We start from the raw sequence: 18,295 nt of genomic DNA on the forward strand, positions 1-18,295 counted from the left end.
GCACTTGCGGATGTTGCCACACTGAGCCTGCCTCTCCTACACGGGGGACTGCCCCCAGAAGCCTGAACTGTTTTCAAGGCTTCCTACTGCAGCTGCTGGGCCCCCGCCTGTTTCCTCCAGGGAGGCACTGCTCAAAGAGAGGCCCAGGGGCTTTTCCCAGCCCCGGGGGGCTGCCCTGGAGCCAGGCCTCAGAGGTCTCAGCTCTGGAGTCCCTGCCAGCTGCTTCTCCAGAATTTGCTTCTCTGCTTTCTACTGGGGTGGAGGTGAAGAGTCTCTAGGGTGGCCAGTTGGAGCAAATAACAATACAGGATGGCCAGTTAAATGTGAGTTTCAAGTAAACAGTAAATAATTCTTTATGATCAGTATGTCCCATGCAATATTCGAGACATACTAAAAAGTATTTGTTGTTTATCTAGAATTCAAATTTAATAGGCCACCTGGCAATCCTGGCCCCACCTCATTTTTTAAATTCTAAGAATATCCCTCTTCTCAGCTTCTTATCTGTGGGGAGACACTTAGAAATAAGGGCAGCTGGGCGCGGTGGCTCATGCCTGCAAGCCCAACACTTCAGGAGGCCAACGTGGCAAGATCACTTTTGCCCAGGAGTTTGAGACCAGTCTGGGCAACCTGGCAAGACCCTGCCTCTACTTTAAAATTTTTTTAATTAAAATTATAAAAGAAATAAGAGTACACATAAGGCATTAGTGTTTTCCTTGTGATTACAAATAGTAATCTGGTTTTAAAACTCCGGGACACTATTGATCTTTGCAAACATTTCCTTTCTTTCTTTCTCCTTCCTTTCTTCCCTCCCTCCCTCCCTCCTCCTTTCTTCCTTCCTTTCTTTCTTTCTTTCTTCCTTTCTTTCTTTCTCTTTCTTTCTCTCTCTTTCCTTCCTTCCTTCCTTCTTTTCTCTCTCTCTCTCTCCCTTCCTTTCTTCCTTTCTCTCTTTCTTTCTTTCTTTTCTTTCTTTCTCTCTCTCCTTCCTTCCTTCCTTCCTTCCTTCCTTCCTTCCTTCCTTCCTTCCTTCTTTCTCTCTCTCTCTTTTGACAGAGTCTCACTCTGTTGCCCAGGCTGGAGTGCAGTGGCACAATCTCAGCTCACTGCAACCTCTACCTCCCAGGTTCAAGTGATTCTCCTGCCACAGCCTCCCAAGTAGCTGGGATTACAGTCACCCGCCACCACGCCCAGCTAATTTTTGTATTTTTAGTATAGATAGGGTTACACCGTGTTGGCCGGGATGGTCTCAAACTCCTGGCCTCAAGTGATCCACCTGCCTCAGCCTCCCAAAGTGTTGGGATTATAGGCATGAGCCACCACACCCAGCTACAAACATTTCTTAAACTAAACTTTGTATTAACTACATATTACATAGTTCCTTATTGTAATAAAATCTCCAGTGGATAATTTGTTTTCTGTACTTTTCTTTCTGTGTTTTGTTACCTATGTGTGTTTTGGAAATGTCCTGCTAGTGTAGAGGAGACTACTCTATTCTTACCTAATTCTCAATGCTGTTGAAGGAAAATATCCTTTTACCTTTCTCTCCTGTTCCTTTGAAGAAAAGCCCAAGCACGAACCTGCACTCTGTTTCCTCTGGAAAGGGAAGCTGCTGGTGGGTCCCAGTGTTTTGGGGAGGGTGGCTCCTGGTGAGTGACAGACACCCCTGGAGAATGCAGAGTCTTAAATATCTGCTCTGGACTTTGAGTATGTGAGGCCAGAGGCCCAATTCTACAGGCTGGGCAGGAGGAGGGCGTTTTTGGATGTTTTTAGGGCTGTGAGAATGTGTTCCCTCTATTTGTGCCTCCTTCTGCTTCTTTTCCCACCTTTTCTCCAAAGGAATAGAAATATCAACGCTCTAAGGTCCAGAGTCACAGGCTGAGGGTGTGGGGGGTAGAGCTCCTCCAGGGCCTGCACAAAGGTCCTAGGTCTCTGCCTCTGAGCATGTGGTGGGGACCTGAGTCACCTTGCAAATGCACCCCAGCTTGGAGAGTCTGCCCTGGCAGCTGCCCAACCTCTCCCAGGCCCAGCTGCTCCTCTAGGTCACTCAGGAAGAAGCCTTGGGAACATCCTGGCCTGCCGGTGGCAGCACCCTGGCAGAGTACCAGCTCGGGGCCCTCCCTGCCCTTGCAGGGAGCCAGCATTGGAACCACCCCGCTGAGTCTGGAAATCCTCAGTCTTCTGACGTAGTTCCTCCTCAGCCACAAATGCAGGCAGAGCCTCCCTGGGCGGGCCTGCAGCTCACCAGCTGCCAGTCTCTCCCCCAACCTCCCACGCCTCTTCCCACACCTGCCTCCCAGTATTCTCCAGCACTTTGTCAGGATGCCTTAAGGAGGCAAAGCTGCAGCAGGCCAGCAGCATAGCCACCTGACTCAGGGAGTGTGACACAGCGCACGTGCTATCCAGAGCTGCTCCACTGAACTCCCATGTTGACAGCAGGGCCTGCCTTCCCCGAACATGGGCTGGCAAGGTTCCTCCATCTCTCACCTTCTTCTGAATCTACTAGGAAGCCCTGTGGTAAAGCTCTCAGTCTCAGGCTGAGATTGCTGGGTTCAAACCCTACCTCTCCCACTTACTAGGTGAAGTGACCTAACCTCTCTGGGCCTCAGTGTTCTCATCTGTGAAAGGGGGATAATAACCAACCTGTATCACAGGCTATTGTTGGGGATTAAATGAGGCAACACATTGAAAGAGCTTAGAAAAATGTCTGGTACATAGTAAGTGCTTATTAGATGTTAGCTGTCATCTAGATTTGCCAGGTGTCCTCTGTGGTCATCAACAATCCGCCAGGCTGAGGCAGGCAGATCACTTGAGGCCAGGAGTTTGAGGACAACACTCAGTACAAGGCTACAAGGCACTAAATTGCAGACATAAGAAATTCAAGCTGTCACCCTCAGCTGCTGCTTTTAGGTACCCTTGGAGAAAACCTAAAAGCACCTGCACAGTAGATTTCTCTTCTTTTCTCTCTCTTTTTTCTGTCTTTCCTTCTTTTTTTCTTTCTTTCTTTTTTTTTTTTTTTTTTTTGAGATGGAGGCTTTCTCTGCCACCCAGGCTGGAGTACAGTGGCACAATCTCGGCTCACGGCTCACTGCAACCTCCACCTCCTGGGTTCAAGGGATCCTCCTGCCTCAGCCTCCTGAGTAGCTGGGACTACAGGTGCACACCACCACCCCCCACTAATTTTTGTATTTTTGGTAGAGACAGGGTTTCAACATATTGGCCAGGCTGGTCTCAAACTCCTGACCTCGTGATCTGCCCACCTCGGCCTCCCAAAGTGCTAGGATTACAGGCGTGAGTCACAGTGCCCAGCCTCTCTCTCTCTCTCCCTCCCTCCCTCCCTCCCTCTCTCTTTCCTTCTTTTCTTTCTCTCTTTCTTTCCTTTTTCTTTCTATTTCTCTTTCTTTCTTTCCTCTCTCTGTCTCTCTCTCTTTCTTTGACAGGCTCTCACTCTGTTGCTCAGGCTGGAGTGCAGTGGTGTGATCTTGGCTCATTGTAGCCTCAATCTCCTAGGCTCAAATGATCCTCCCACCTCAGCCTCCCAAGTAATTGGGAAGAGAGGTGTGTGCTACCATACCCAGGTAAAGCACAGTGGATTTCTGTTGTGCTTTGTGGCCACATTTGGATGAATCTTTTGAATGTTCCTCCTGCACTTGGTGAAAATCTCACATTAAATGTCCCTGCCTCCCCAGGGTAGAAGCCAGAAACTCGAATTCCCAGCATCCCTTGTGATAGGGAATGGGCCATGGCCAGGCTCCACGTCAGAGGGACTTGGGTGAGGGCCTGTGGAAGCAGGAGACCTCAGGTGCCTCAAGGGCGGGTGCTCCCCTCTGTGCTTTCCTACACTTTTCTATAGAAGTCATTGCAGATTGAATTGTGTCCATCCCCAAAAAAGATGTGTTAGAGTCCTAACCCTCAGGAACTCAGAATGTGACCTTTTTAGGCAATAGGGTCTTTGTCAATGATCAAGTTAAGATGAGGTCATTAAGGTGGACCCTGATCCAATGAGTCCTTATAAAAAGGGGAAATTGAACACAGAGGCAAACCTGCACACAGGGAGAACCCCGTGTAAAGATGAAGTCAGCATCAGCATGATACTTCTACAACCCACAAACGCCAAAGATGGCGGCAAACCACCAGAAGAGAGAGGCAGGGAGCAGGTCCTCTATTAAAGCCCTCAAGAGGAACCAGCCCTGCTGACACCTTGTCCTTGAACTTCCAGTCTCCAGAACTGTGAGAGGATACATTGCTGTTGTTCAAGCCACCCAGATTGTGGTATTTTGTTACAGCCACCTTAGCAAACTATACGGAGGGGAAGCTCCTGTGTGTTGTGTCAAATGGAAGCTCCTGAAAGCAGGAGTTTTATTTATGGGTGCATGGATGGTGCTCAAGAAATGTGTGTTCGACAAATGAATATCTTCTTCATAGTTCCCAATGCAGAACATACAGGATAGGAAAAGGCCAGTCTTTGAAAATCCCACACTTCTTATCCATTACCCTCAGACCTCAGCTATGGTCCAGGGAGGGACTGTGCCTGCCAGTGCCCCCACAGACATCCACAGAGACCTCTGATGCAGCAGGGCCTCGGGATCTGGGTGGGCAGTGCTGGTGGGTGGATGTCCAGCCTTGTGGCTTTCAGGCCTGTACCAAGAGCTGAAGAGAGCGTAGAGATCCTACTCCAACTCTTCCATTTAAAAACACAAAGCCCACAAGGCCCAGTGAGTATTTAGGTATCTCCCTGACCTACTTCTTTCCACAGGGCACAGTCACCCAAATCAGCCTCAGGCTTGGCTGAAAGACACATCAGCATGACCATTTCAAATCTCTTCCATGCCATTTTTAAGTCTCTCTCTCTCTCTCTATATATATATATACACACACACGTGTGTGTGTGTGTGTGTGTACATATATGCATATCTATTTTATGTTTGGCAGGGTCACACTGAGAAGGTGCTTCGTGGCAGGGAACACTTCTGAGTTCTGAAGAGAAGGAATCCTGTTGCCTGCGGTCACACAGTGGCTCTCGTGATATGCTTCCCAGCCAGAAGAAGGGTCTGCACAATGTACTTGGCTAATCTAAGTGTGGTTAGGATGGGAATCTTCTCTCCCTTGGACTCTGAGTGTGCAAGTGTGTGTATGCATGTGCGTGTGCGGGAGGGAGAATGTGGTAGAGGAGACCTAGGAAGACCTCTCCCAGAGGAAGAGGTGAGGCCTCCTGCCCAGGCCTCTCTCCATCTGCCTGCGCAGACCAGATCAGAATGAGGACTGAAGCCTCCCACATGGGACCCTGGGAGTCCAAGGGCACCGCCCAGAGGGCTTCAGCCTCCAGGCCACACCCAGGCTGGTCTGGGAATGACCCTCCTTTGTATTAAGAAACATGAGCCTCCTGGATTCCGCTTGGGGCCCGCGTGTCCCTTACAGAGAGCCCTTTGTGCCTGGGAGAGGGTTGGCCCCTATTCTGGCAGCCATCCAGACACTGCCTGCCTCCAGCCACCCCGCCCTGAGGCTCCCCACCATTCCTCCTCTCCAGCTGCACCTCCCTTCCTCCCAGGGTGCAGTCACCCGCCAAGGGCAGGGCACCCAGGGGAGCCTGAGCTGTGCCAGAAGCATGACCCTGAGAGCCCTGGGCCAGAGGCTGGGATGACGCCAAGGACTGCTGTCATGGAGAGGAGAGAGCTCTGGGGACAGCCCACATGTGGGGACAGCCCAAAAGAGTTAGGGCTGCTTGGCGGGCCCACTTCAGGGCATCAGGGATGAGAAAAATCCATCAGGGCCAGGCCAGAGCTCCATGACTGCTGCTCTGAAGCAGCAAAACCCCCGACTCCACGCTCACCTTGCCAGGGCAGAGGGTGGGCTACGGCAGGATCTGGCTTGTTGCTGGGAGACTCCATTACCGAAGGTCCGCGATTATCATTGCAACTGTTCATGTTCCTTTAAAAAATTAAATTAAAAAAAAAAACAAAAAAAAAACCATGAGAAATCTCATGCTTGTCAGAGTCTTCCTCCCCCGCTGTCGGCTCCCATTATGAATCCGTGGCATCTTCTGCTGAGAGTTAATTACATGTTGTGTGAAAGATACCAGGCTTCCTTTAAAATTTTTTTCTCCTGGATGGGTTTTGACCCCGTCAGCTGCCTCCCTCTGCTTCCTCCCAGTGCAGCAGGAAAGAAGAGCATGCCTGGGGGAGGCACAGGCCTGATGTCCGGACCCTCTGCTCCTCAGAGCCCGCGTCCCTCCTGCTGATTGCTCGAGGCCTCCCTGAACCCAGGCGGTTGTCACCCAGTGCCCAGAGAGCCCGCTCCTGCCAGAGCGTGGGGATCATGACAAAGCACAAACGGAGGTGCTATTTAAGGCGCCAAGCACTTAGCCCTCCACAGGCTGCTTCCTCTCACCCTCCTCCCTCACAAAAAGGGGGGTCAGGTGGAGCGAGGGGTGCAAAAGTCTTCCTGAAGCCATCCCTGTGAAGGCTCAAAAGGGAATGTGACCCCTCCAGGAGGCGAAAGGCAGAGCCTCCCAGTTGCTGGTTCTTTTTTTCTGCTTGCTCCCACACATAAGACAGAATTTCTCATTCTCGAGATGGCTCATCTTTTCTCCTAAGAGGCTATGACCCACTCCGGAAGCAACAAGTGTGGACTAATACCTTGAGTTATTGCCTCTTTGCAGTGTTGAATTTCACCTATTTAAGAGACAGCCAGTGGCACAGCTGTTGGGACCTCTCAGAGCATGTTACAACACCCCTTGCTCTGCAAGTCACAGCGTCTCTGAGCTGGAAGGGCCTTCTCGGCCAACCCCTGCCCTGAGCTCAGGCACATCTTAAAGTGAAGAATTTGTAGTCAGGCACGGTGGCTCATGCCTCTAATCCCAGCACTTTGGGAGGCCAAGGCAGATGGATCACCTGAGGTCAGGAGTTCATGACCAGCCTGGCCAATACGGTGAAACCCCATCTCTACTAAAAATACAAAAAATTAGCTGGGTGTGGTGGTGGGTACCTGTAATTCCAGCTGCTTGGGAGGCTGAGGCAGGAGAACTGCTTGAACCCAGGAGGCGGAGCTTGCAGTGAGCCCAGATCTTGCCCTTGTACTCTAGCCTGCACAACAAAAGTGAAATTCCGTCTTAAAAAAAAAAAAAAAAAGTGGAGAATTTTCAGCTGTCCCCAGATATTAGTCTCCTATACCAATCAATAAAGGAAAACTCAAAGGTTGTGAGTTAACAGTAATCATGTTTATAATGACAACTCTCAACTAACTGCATACAGAATACTTACTTTTTAATGGGGACAAAGTATTTTTCTTCATTCTAAACTTGATAGTGTAGAGTCTGGGGATGTCGACTCATTTTAATTGTTGGGACAAATTAAGAAGAGCACTCTGCTGCCACTAGATTCCAAAATAAAATACAATTACGAATTTTATATTATTTTGAATAACTTGCTTTGCAGCTTCCCATCATAGGTACAACCAAGAATTGACTTTATTTAAAAAAAAAACTGCTCTGTTTATTTGGTTTTATTTTTCAAAGCAATGTTAGGTCAGTCACAGTGGCTCATGCCTGTAATCTCAGCACTTTGGGAGGCCAAGGTGGGTGGATCACTTGAGGTTAGGAGTTCAAGTCCTGGCCAATATGTCAAAACCAGGTCTCTACTAAAAATACAAAAATTAGCCAGTTGTGGTGGCGTGTGAACCTCCGCCTCCCAGGGGGGTTGCAGCGAGCCAAAATCACACCATTGCACTCCAGCTTGGGTGATGGAGCAATACTCTGTCAAAAAAAAAAAAAAGGCCGGGCGCGGTGGCTCACACCTGTAATCCCAGCACTTTGGGAGGCCGAGGCAGGCGGATCACGAGGTCAGGAGATCGAGACCATTCTGGCTAACACCGTGAAACCCCGTCTCTATCAAAAATACAAAAAATTAGCCGGGCATGGTGGTGCGCGCCTGTAGTCCCAGCTACTCGGAGGCTGAGGCAGGAGAATGGCGTGAACCCGAAAGGCAGAGCTTGCAGTGAGCTGAGATCGTGCCACTGCACTCCAGCCTGGGCGACAAAGCGAGACTCCGTCTCAGAAAAAAAAAAAAAAAAAAAAGCACAGTGTTGGGTACTGAAAGGGCTGAGGGGGCACATTCGGCTAGTGTGACAAACCACTGGGTTACTGAGAAGTGGGTTGTCCATAGCCTCTAAATCCCCGGGGTTTCAAATGCAGTGTGTAAAACCTGTTAAACTGAAAAATCCTATGCCCTGTGCCCAGAGATTCTGATTTAGTAGGTCTAGGGTGGGACCTTGCATTCTGCATTTTTTAGCAAGCATCATGGCTAATTCTGATGCAAGTAGCCATCCTTCCACGTGGAGAGACTCCACGGGGGTGATAGCTGTAGCTTATAGGCATGGGAATCAGCTGGATCCCAGCAACTGCTGCTCTCTTCCCAGCCAGAACTTTCCTGGAATGTACATTTCAGGAAATTACTTGTATATGTATTTTTTAAAAACTGTGTTTTCCCTTTGGTTATAAAAGGGTGCGGTGGCTCATGCCTGTAATCCCAGCACTTTGGGAGGCCAAGGTGAGTGCATCACATGAGATTGGGAGTTCGAGACTAGCCTGACCAACATGGAGAAACCCTGTCTCTACTAAAAATACAAAAATACCTGGGTGTCGTGGCACATGCCTGTAATCCCAGCTACTCGGGAGGCTGAGGCAGGAGAATCACTTGAACCCAGGAGGCAGAGGTTGCGGTAAGCTGAGATCATGCCACTGCACAACAGCCTGGGCAACAAGAGCGAAACTTCGTCTCAAAAAAAAAAAAAGAGAAAAAAAAAAACAAAAAACGCCAAGTGAAAGTAAAGACACAGCCACATGGAGAAAAAGCCATGTGCAGAAGTTGCCGTGATGCAGCTGGAAGCCAAGGGACGCCAAGAGTTGCCAGGTCCCTCCAGGAACAGGTGAGGAAAGCAGTGCTGCCACCTGGACTTCAGACTTCTAGACTCCAGAACTGTGAGAAAATGAACTGCTGTATTTTGTCTGGTGCTTTGTTGTGCAATCCTAGGAAACTGGCATGGTGTCAGTTGAGCCCAAAGACCTAAGGTACAAAGGACAGTTCTTGCTCTCTCTCAGAAGGGCACCCAGTCTAGCCTGCTAATCTGTCCCTGGGAACATTTCTTGCTTCTGGTCACAGGAGCAAGAGCCCAGTAAGGGCCCGTCAGGGGCCTGTCATCCATTAGGGCAGGGTCTGGTTTAGTGCTTTCTTCAGGGCCACATCTCACGCGGTAAGAGGAACACACAAAAAATCAACTTAGCATTTTTCTTCAAACTCTTGGATTTTGGCCAGCCACAGTGGTCTGTAATCCCAGCATTTTGGGAGGCTGAGGCAGGCAGATCACTTGAGGCCAGGAGTCCAAGACCAACCCGGCCACCATGTTGAAACCCCGTCTCTACTAAAAATACAAAAATTAGCTGAGGGTGGTGGCACATGCCTGTCATCCCAGCTACATAGAAGGCTGGAGCATGAGAATCACTTGAACCCAGGCGGCAGAAGTTGCAGCTGCAGTGAGACAAGATCGTGCCACTGCACTCCAGCCTGGGTGACAGAGCGAGACCCTGTCTCCAAAAAAAAAAAAAAAACAAAAGAGAGAGAAAAAGCTCTTGAATTTAACAAAATGGAATAAGTGTTTATTAGGCTCTTTCAACACCTCCTGGATTAAAGCCTCATTCAGCACCTCACACTTTGTCACTGATCAGGCCTCAGAGGGATTCACCATCAGGGCCTCTCAGGCCATAAGCTCCTGACCGTCAGGCTGGGAGGCTGAGCTACTGTTACATTCCTGACTACTCCGAGATCGGTCTTTTCCCTCGTGGCTTCTGAAAAGTTGCCCTCTCAGGTTGATCGTCTTGATCTTGGACAGAACCAGGACCTCAAGAACTCCATGTGCATATTATACACTTGAGGAAGTTGTTACCTCAAGAGTTACAAAGTCTAAAACATTTTCAGCCATCCTTTACCAAGTGTCCACTGGGTGCCACTTACTTCCTCATGTCCTCACAAGAGCCCTACAAGGTAGGCTGTGATATAATAAGAAACATATATTTGGTCTCTGCTCCCAATTCCTGGCCCAGAGCTCCTAAAACCCTAGTAATTTTCTGAACAATAGAGGTTCTAAGTGCATCTTTTGTACTAATATTTTATCTTTGGCACAGGTTTCTGACACAGAGCTCCCAATCCCTTGGCATTTCCCAGGTGACAGGAGCATCTTTTGTTCTAAGGAAGTGACTCTCGGTGGACTCCTGGATGGGGGCTGGTCACCAGAAAGACCAAGCCATGGTTAGAATCCTGGATCTTTCAGCCCCACCCCTCATTTCCTGAAGACGGGAGAAGGGCTGGAAATAGAGTTAATAATTGATCATGTCTATGTGATGAAGCTTCCATCAAAGCCCCTGAACTATGGGTGTGTGGAGAGCTTGTGCACTGCTGAGTACATGGAGGGTGGTGCCCCTCAGAGGACAAGGATGCTGTGTCCCTTCCCCCATTCCTTGCCCTCTGCATCGCTCCCGTCTGGTGGTTCCTCTGTATCATTTGTAATATTGTTATAATAAACTGGTAAATGTACTTAAAGTGCTTTCCTGAATTCTGTGAGCCACTCTAGCAAATAATCAAACCTGAAAAAGGGGTGATGAGAACCTCCGATTCATAGCAAATAGGTCAGAAGATCCAGAAGCCCAGATCTGTGCCTGGCATCTGAACAGGGGGGCTGAGCTTGAAACCCATGGGATCTGACTCTTAACTCCAGGTAAATGGTATCAGAATTGAATTAAACTCTATACATTCAGCTGGTGTTGGAGAATTAGTTGTTGGGGGAAAACTTCAACCGCCGACATTTGATCACAGAAGTATCCTGTTGGGTGTAAACAGAGAGAAAAGAAGTCTATTTTTTCCTTTACATAAGTACAATAATCTCTATTTTACAATTTTTAAAACTGAGGACCAGAAATGCCAGCAGGCAGCCCAAGGTAGCAGAGCTCGTACATGGCAGAGCCAGAAGCAGAGTCAAGTCTTTTTAACACCGAGTGTCTGGCTGTTTGTTCTGTTAGGTAGTCAAGAATGGCTTAGAGGATCAGTGGAAGACAACTTGTCAGTAGAGTGATAAATGCTAACAAGGGATGCCAGATGTTTTGAGAATTTATGCCAAACCTTTTCAGGCAGATGTTCCCAGTTCCACTCAGTTTCATCTCCACCTTTTCTGGCATCTGGAGTAATAAGGAATTTTGCCATCACATGGCCCCTGAAAATAAGCTAAACCCTGCTAACTCACCTCCTGATTTTTGTATCTCAATTTCAACAAATCTATGGCCAAATGTTGCAAGGAAAGTGAGCCCTCTAAATATATTTTTTAAATCTTTTTTTTTTTTTTTTTTTTTTTTTTTGAGATGGAGTCTCACTCTGTCACCCAGGCTGGAGTGCAGTCACGCGAACTCGGTTCACTGGAAACTCTGCCCCTGCTCAGCGGATTCTCGGCTCCCCAGCCTCCTGAGTAGCTGGGATTATAGGCATCGCCACCTCACAACTGGCTGCTTTTTTTTTTTTTTTTTTTTTTTGAGATCTGAGTCTTTGTCGCCCAGGCTGGAGTGCAGTGGCTGATCTCAGCTCACTGCAAGCTCCGGCCTCGGTTTAGCACCCATTCTCCTGCCTCAGTCTTGAGTATTGGGACTACAGGCGCCTCATCACTTCAGCTAGGTTTTTTGTATTTTAGTAGAAACGGGTTTCACCTACAGCACAGGATGGGCCCTCATCTCCCTGACCTCGCGATCCCAGCCTCCTCGCCTCTGCCTCCCAAAGTGCTGGGACAGGCCTGACACTGCCAGCCCGCCCTACTGGCTAGTTTTGTATTTTTAGTAGAGATGGGGTTTCACCATGTTGGTCAGGCTGCTCTCGAACTCCTGACCTCATGATCCACCTGCCTCAGCCTCCCAAAGTGCTGGGATTACAGGTGTGAGCCACCATGCCCAGCCAAAGAACCTTATATTTAATGGTGTCTTCATGTTTTATGTTGCTATAACAGAATATCTCAGACTGGGTAATTTATAAAGAATAGAGATTTATTTCTGGAGGCTGGGAAGTCCAAGTTTGAGGTTCCCACATCTGTTGAGGGCCTTTTTGTGGTGTCTACTATGGCTGCAGCTCTAAAAGCAAGAGAGTAAGGTAAGGAGGCGGAAGTGGTGTGGGGAGAGGGAGAAGGGAGAAGGGAAGGGGGCTGGACTCATCCTTTCATCGGGAACCTGCTTCCACAGTAGCAAACCCACTCCCTCAATAACAGCATCAATCTATTCATGGGATCTCTACCTAATCATCTCTTAAAGTTTCCACCTTTCAACACTGTTGGATTGGAGATTAAATTAAATTTCATTTTTCTTTTTTCTGTTTCTTCTTCTTTTTCTTTGAGACAGAGTCTGACTCTGTTGCCCAGGCTGGAGTGCAGTGTCACAATCTTGGCTCACTGCAACCTCCACCTCCTGGGTTCGCTTATTTTCCTGCCTCAGCCTCCCGAGTAGCTGGGACTACAGGCACGCACCACCACACCCAGCTAATTTTTGTATCTTTAGTAGAGATGGGGTTTCACCATATTAGTCAGGCTGGTCTTGAACTCCTGACCTCGTGATTTGCCCACCTCGGCCTCCCAAAGTGCTGGGATTACAGGCATGAGCCACCGCATCCGGCCAATTAAATTTCTAACACATGAACTTTGGGGGACACATCCAAACCACAGCAAATTGCTCTTTGGAAAAAGTTTTGTGAAGAGAAGCAGCCTCTAATTTATTTTTAAATATGACATGCTAGCTTTAGTGAGGTTCGCCTGTGTTCCTGAGTGTGGGTTTATGCACAACAGGCTAGCTTTAGTGAGGTACACTTATATCCCCTTGACCCTCAGTCCTGGTTCCAACTGCTAGGTTAGGAGCTAAGGCTCTTCCTGCTGAACAGTTGCTGTGGGTCAAGCAGAATGATGTTCCCAGGCCAAAAAGCCTGGGCTGAATTCTCAGGCAAAGAGAAGAGAGGCAGAAATCCTCAACAAAATACTAGCAAACTGAAGTCAACAACACATCAAAAAGATCATTCATTATGACCAAGTGGAATTTATCTCAGGGATGCAAGGATGGTTCAACATACGCAAATGAATCACTGTGACGCATCATATCAACAGAACGAAGGACAAAAACCATATGACCATTTCAATTGTTACTGAAAAAGCATTTGGTAAAATTCAGTGTCCTTTCATGATTAAAAACAAAAAAAGAATCCTCAAAAAACTGGGCAGAGAAGGAACATACCTCAACACAATAAAAGCCATATATGACAGACCCACAGCTAATATCATACTGAATGAGGGAAATCTGAAAGGCTTTCTTCTGAGGTCTGGAACACAATAAGAATGCCCACTTTCACCACTGTGATTCAACATAGTACTGGAAGTCCTAGCTAGAGCAACCAGACAAGAGAAAGAAATAAAGGACATCAAATTGGAAAGGAAGAAGTCAAATTATCCTTGTTTGCAGATGAAATGATGTTATATTTGGAAAAACCCAAAGAATCCAGCAAAAAAATATTTGAACTGATAAATTCAGTAAAGTTTTAGGATACAAAATTCAACATACAAAGATCAGTAACATTTGTATATACCAACAGTGAACAATATGAAAAAGAAATCAAGAAAGTGATCCCACTTAAAATAGCTGCAAATAAAATAATATTTTAAACTTAACCAAAGAAATGAAAGATCTCTACAATGAAAGCTATAAAACATTGATGCAATAAATTGGAGAGGACAGGCTGGGCACAGTGGCTCACGTCTGTAATCCCAGCACTTTGGAGGCTGAGGTGGGTGGATCACCTGAGGTCAGGAGTTCGAGATTAGCGTGGGCAATATGGTGAAAGCCTGTCTCTACTAAAAATACAAAACTAGCCAGGTGTCGTGGTACATGCCTGTAATCCCAGCTAATCTGGAGGCTGAGGCAGGAGAATTGCTTGAACCTGGGAGGCGGAGGATGTGGTGAGCCGAGATTGCACCATTGTACTCCAGTCTGAGCAACAAGAGTCAGTCTGCATCTCACCAAAACAACAACAACAACAACAACAACAACAAGAAATTGGAGCGGACACCAAAAAATGGAAAGATATTCCATGTTCATGGATTGGAAGAATCAATATTGTTAAAATATCCATACTATCCAAAGCAATCTATAGATCCAATGCAATCCCTATCAAAATACCAATGATGGCCGGGTGCAGTGACTCACAACTGTAATCCCAGCACTTTGGGAGGCCAAGGCAGGTGGATCACTTGAGCCAAGGAATTCGAGACCAGCCTGGGCAACATGGCACAACTCCATCTCTACAAGAAATATCAAAATTAGTCAGGCATGTAGCACACACCTATAGTGCCAGTATTTGGGAGGCTGAGATGGGAGGATCACTTAAGCCTGGGAGATGGAGGTTGCATTGAGCCAAGGTCATGCCGCTGCACTCCAGCTTGAGTGACACAGCAAGACCTCTGTCTCAAAACAAAACAAAACCACAAGAAAAAAATCAGTGACATTCTTCACAGAAATAGAAAAAATAATCCTAAAATTTATATGGAACCACAAACGACCCAGAAGAGCTAAAGTCATCACAAGCAAAAAGAATAAAACTGGAGGAATCACATTACTTGACTTCAAATTATACTACACAGCTATAGTAACCAAAATAGGCACAGAACTGGCATAAAAATAAACACATAGACCAATGGAACAGAATGGAGAATCCAGAAACAAATCCATACACCTACGGTGAACTCATTTTTTATAAAAGTGCCAAGAACATACATTGGGGAAAGGACAGTCTCTTCAATAAATGGTGCTGGGAAAACAATATCCACATGCAGAAGAATGAAACTGACCCCTACCTCACCATATATAAAAATCAAATCAAAATGGAATAAATACTTAAATCTAAGACTTAAATAAAGGAAAACAGTGGGGCAACTCTCCAGGACATTGGTCTGGGCAAAGATTTCCTGAGCAAATACCCCAAAAGCACAGGCAAACAAAGGGAAAATGGATAAATGAGATCACATCAAGTTAAAAAGCTTCTGCATAGCAAACACAATAATCAACAAAGTGAAGATACAACCCACCGAATGGAAGAAAATATCTGCAAACTACCCATCTGACAAGAAATTAATAATCAAAATATATAAGTAGCTCAAACAACTCAAAGGGAAAAAAATCTAATAATCCAATTTTTAAAATGCAGAAAATATCTGAATAAAAGTTTCTGAAGAGAGGACATACAAATGGCAAAGAGATATATAAAAAGGTGCTCAACATCATTGACCATCAGAGAAATGCAAATCAAAACTACAATGAGTTGTCATCTCAATCCAGTTAAAATGGTTTTTTTCAAAAGATGGGCAATAATTAATGCTGGCGAAGATGTGGAGAAAAGGGAGCCCTCATACACTTTTGGTAGGAATGAAAACTAATATAGCCACTATGGAGAACAGCATGGAAGTTCCTCAAAAAACTAAAAATAGAACTACCATATGATCCAGCAATTCCACTACTAGGTATATCGAAAGAGATATCTGCACTCTTATGTTTAAAATTCACAACAGCCAAGATGTGGAAGCAACCTAAATGTCCACCAATAGATGTATGGATAAAGAAAATGTGGTACATATGGGCCAGGCACGGTGGCTCACACCTGTAATCCCAGCACTTTGGGAGGCCAAGGTGGGTGGATCTCAAGGTCAGGAGTTCAAGATGAGCCTGGCCAAGATGGTGAAACTCCATCTCTACTAAAAATACAAAAATTAGCTGGGCATGGTGGCAGGCACCTCTAATCCCAGCTACTTGGGAGGCTGAGGCAGGAAAATCACTTGAACCGGGTGGGCGGAGGTTGCAGTGAGTGGAGATCACCCCACTGCACTCCAGCCTGGGCAACATAGTGAGACTCTGTCTCAAAAAAAAAACAAAAGAAGAAGAAAAGAAAAGGTGGTACATATATATAATGGAGTACTATTTAGCCATGAAAAAGATTTTGCAATGACATGGATGGAACTGGAGAACATTATGTTAAGTAAAACAAGCCAGGCACAGAAAGATAAATTTCACATGTTCTCACTAATTTTGGGGAGCTAAAAATTAAAACAAATTACCTGCAAGGTGGCTCACTCCTGTAATCCTAGCACTTTGGGAGGCCGAGGCAGACAGATCACCTGAGGTCAGGAGATCAAGACCAGTCAGGCCAGCATGGTGAACCCTGTCTCTACTAATAATACAAAAATTACCTAGGCGTGGTGGCACATGCCTGTAATCCCAGCTACTCAGGAGGCTGAGGCAGGAGAATCGCTTGAACCCAGGGGCAGAGGTTGCAGTGAGCCAAGATTGTGTCACTGCACTCCAGCCTGGGCAACAGAGCAAGACTCTGTCTCCGGGGAAAAAAAAAAAAAAAAAAGATTAAAACAATTGAACTCATGAAGACAGACAGTAGAAGAGTAGAAGGATGGTTACTAGAAGGGTAGGTGGGCCAGGCAAAAGGGAGTGAGGATGGTTAATGGATACAAAAATGTAGTTACACAGAAAGAATAAAATCTAGTATTTGATAGTATTTGATAGCCCAACAGGATGACTACAGTCAGTAATAATTTATCATACATATACAAATAACTAAAAGAAGGCCGGATGTGGTGGCTCACACCTGTAATCCCAGCACTTTGGGAGGCCGTGGCAGGCCGATCACTTGAGGTTAGGAGTTTGAGATCAGCCTGGCCAACATGCAGAAACCCTATCTCTACTAAAAATACGAAAAATGGGAGACCGAGGCTGGCAGATCACAGTAAAGAGATCAGGAACATCCTGGCCAACATGGTGAAACCTGTCTCTACTAAAAAAAATAATAATAATAATAATAAAAAAAATTTAGCTGGGCGTGGTGGTGCACACCTGTAGCCCCAGCTAGTCAGGAGGCTGAGGCAGGAAAATTACTTGAACCCAGAAGACAGAGGCTGCAGTGAGACAAGATCATGCCACTGCACTCCAGCCTCGGCGACAGAGTGAGACTCTGTCTCAAACAAAACAAAACAAACAAACAAACAAAAACTACTAAAAGAGTAAGATTGGAATATTTGTAACACAGAACGGATAAATGCTTGAGGTGATGAATACTTCACTTACCCTGATATGATTATTATGCATTGTATGTTTATACCAAAATAGCTCATGTACCCCATAAATATACCCACCTGCTATGTACCCATAAATTTAAAAAAATCTAGAAAATGATAAAATCTAAAATCTAAGCTAATTTATGCCTGAATTAAGAAAAATTATTTTTCCTTAAAAAGAAAAAATGCAGATAGGGTCAAAACCCAAGATGAGGCTTTCTTGGAAGCAGAGACAGCACACAGGAGGCCCCATTAGACACAAAGGAAGCCTATGAGGCCAAACGTGGGGGCAGAAGAGAGCAGAGTCCACAGCTCATTTGCTTCCCTGGGAGTTCCACTAAGGAGGGGCAAGGATGAAGTGCTTGCCTCCCCGTGGGCCGCTGGGTGGAGAGGAAAGCTGAATACAGCAAAGCCTCTCAAAGCAGGCAAAGCATAGTAAAGGCTGTAGTGGAAGTGCCTAGGGTCAAGTGAACTCAGAGAGAAAAGCTTCATGAAGGTGGCAGTCGAGCTGGGCCCAAGCCAAAAGCATAAGTAATCAGGATTAGAAACAGTGGAGGAATCAATTCCTACTAAGACAGTTTGGGTTCTCAGCCTGAAGGAAAATGTGGAAGTTGGAGGTTGTGGAGTTTGTGGCTTAAGCCACAGCCCCCTCCCATACCTTGACCTTAGCTCCCAGGATACCCGCCCCCCACTGGGCCAGGCCACGGACTTCCCGAAGGGCAACCACATAAAGCACAGGACCTTCCACCACTCACATTTTCCAAACCTATCCCTGGCCACTATTTCTTCCCTCTGATGTCACAGGACTCCGCATCTTGTCCTACCTCAGCAAAATTAGACCTCTTGGTTTCCTAAGAGCTGTCATTTTTAACTCTTTTCTGCAGGCGCCTGGAGCACAGGGCTTCCCAGAAGTCTGATTCAATGCTATTTTGAGCTGGGTTAGATTGGCAGAAATGAACCACCCACCTTTGGAAAAGTCACACTTGGGAAAAGGCTGCCCCGGCAGAGGTGGACTGGGAGCTCTTTCTCAGCATGAGTTTGAATGGGGGTCATATGGAGAAGGAGACGCTCACATGGTTCCTGCAAAGCTGTGTTGACAAACAGCTGGGGACAGATCCAGACCGGTTCT

General features: G+C 46.6%; 1 long non-coding RNA gene across 1 annotated transcript; it reads right to left on the bottom strand.

Moving 5' to 3' along the window:
- Positions 1-3,469: 3,469 nt before the first annotated feature.
- Positions 3,470-11,317, bottom strand: LOC103887020. Its single transcript, XR_002523919.2, has 3 exons — positions 10,628-11,317; positions 6,979-7,365; positions 3,470-5,922 (listed from the first exon to the last, which is right to left on the bottom strand). It is a non-coding gene; the product is annotated as an uncharacterized LOC103887020 (long non-coding RNA).
- Between the last annotated feature and the right edge of the window lie 6,978 nt (positions 11,318-18,295).

The sequence above is a fragment of the Papio anubis genome, chromosome 8 (assembly GCF_008728515.1).
Source record: "Papio anubis isolate 15944 chromosome 8, Panubis1.0, whole genome shotgun sequence".
NCBI classification, from domain to species: Eukaryota; Metazoa; Chordata; class Mammalia; order Primates; family Cercopithecidae; genus Papio; species Papio anubis.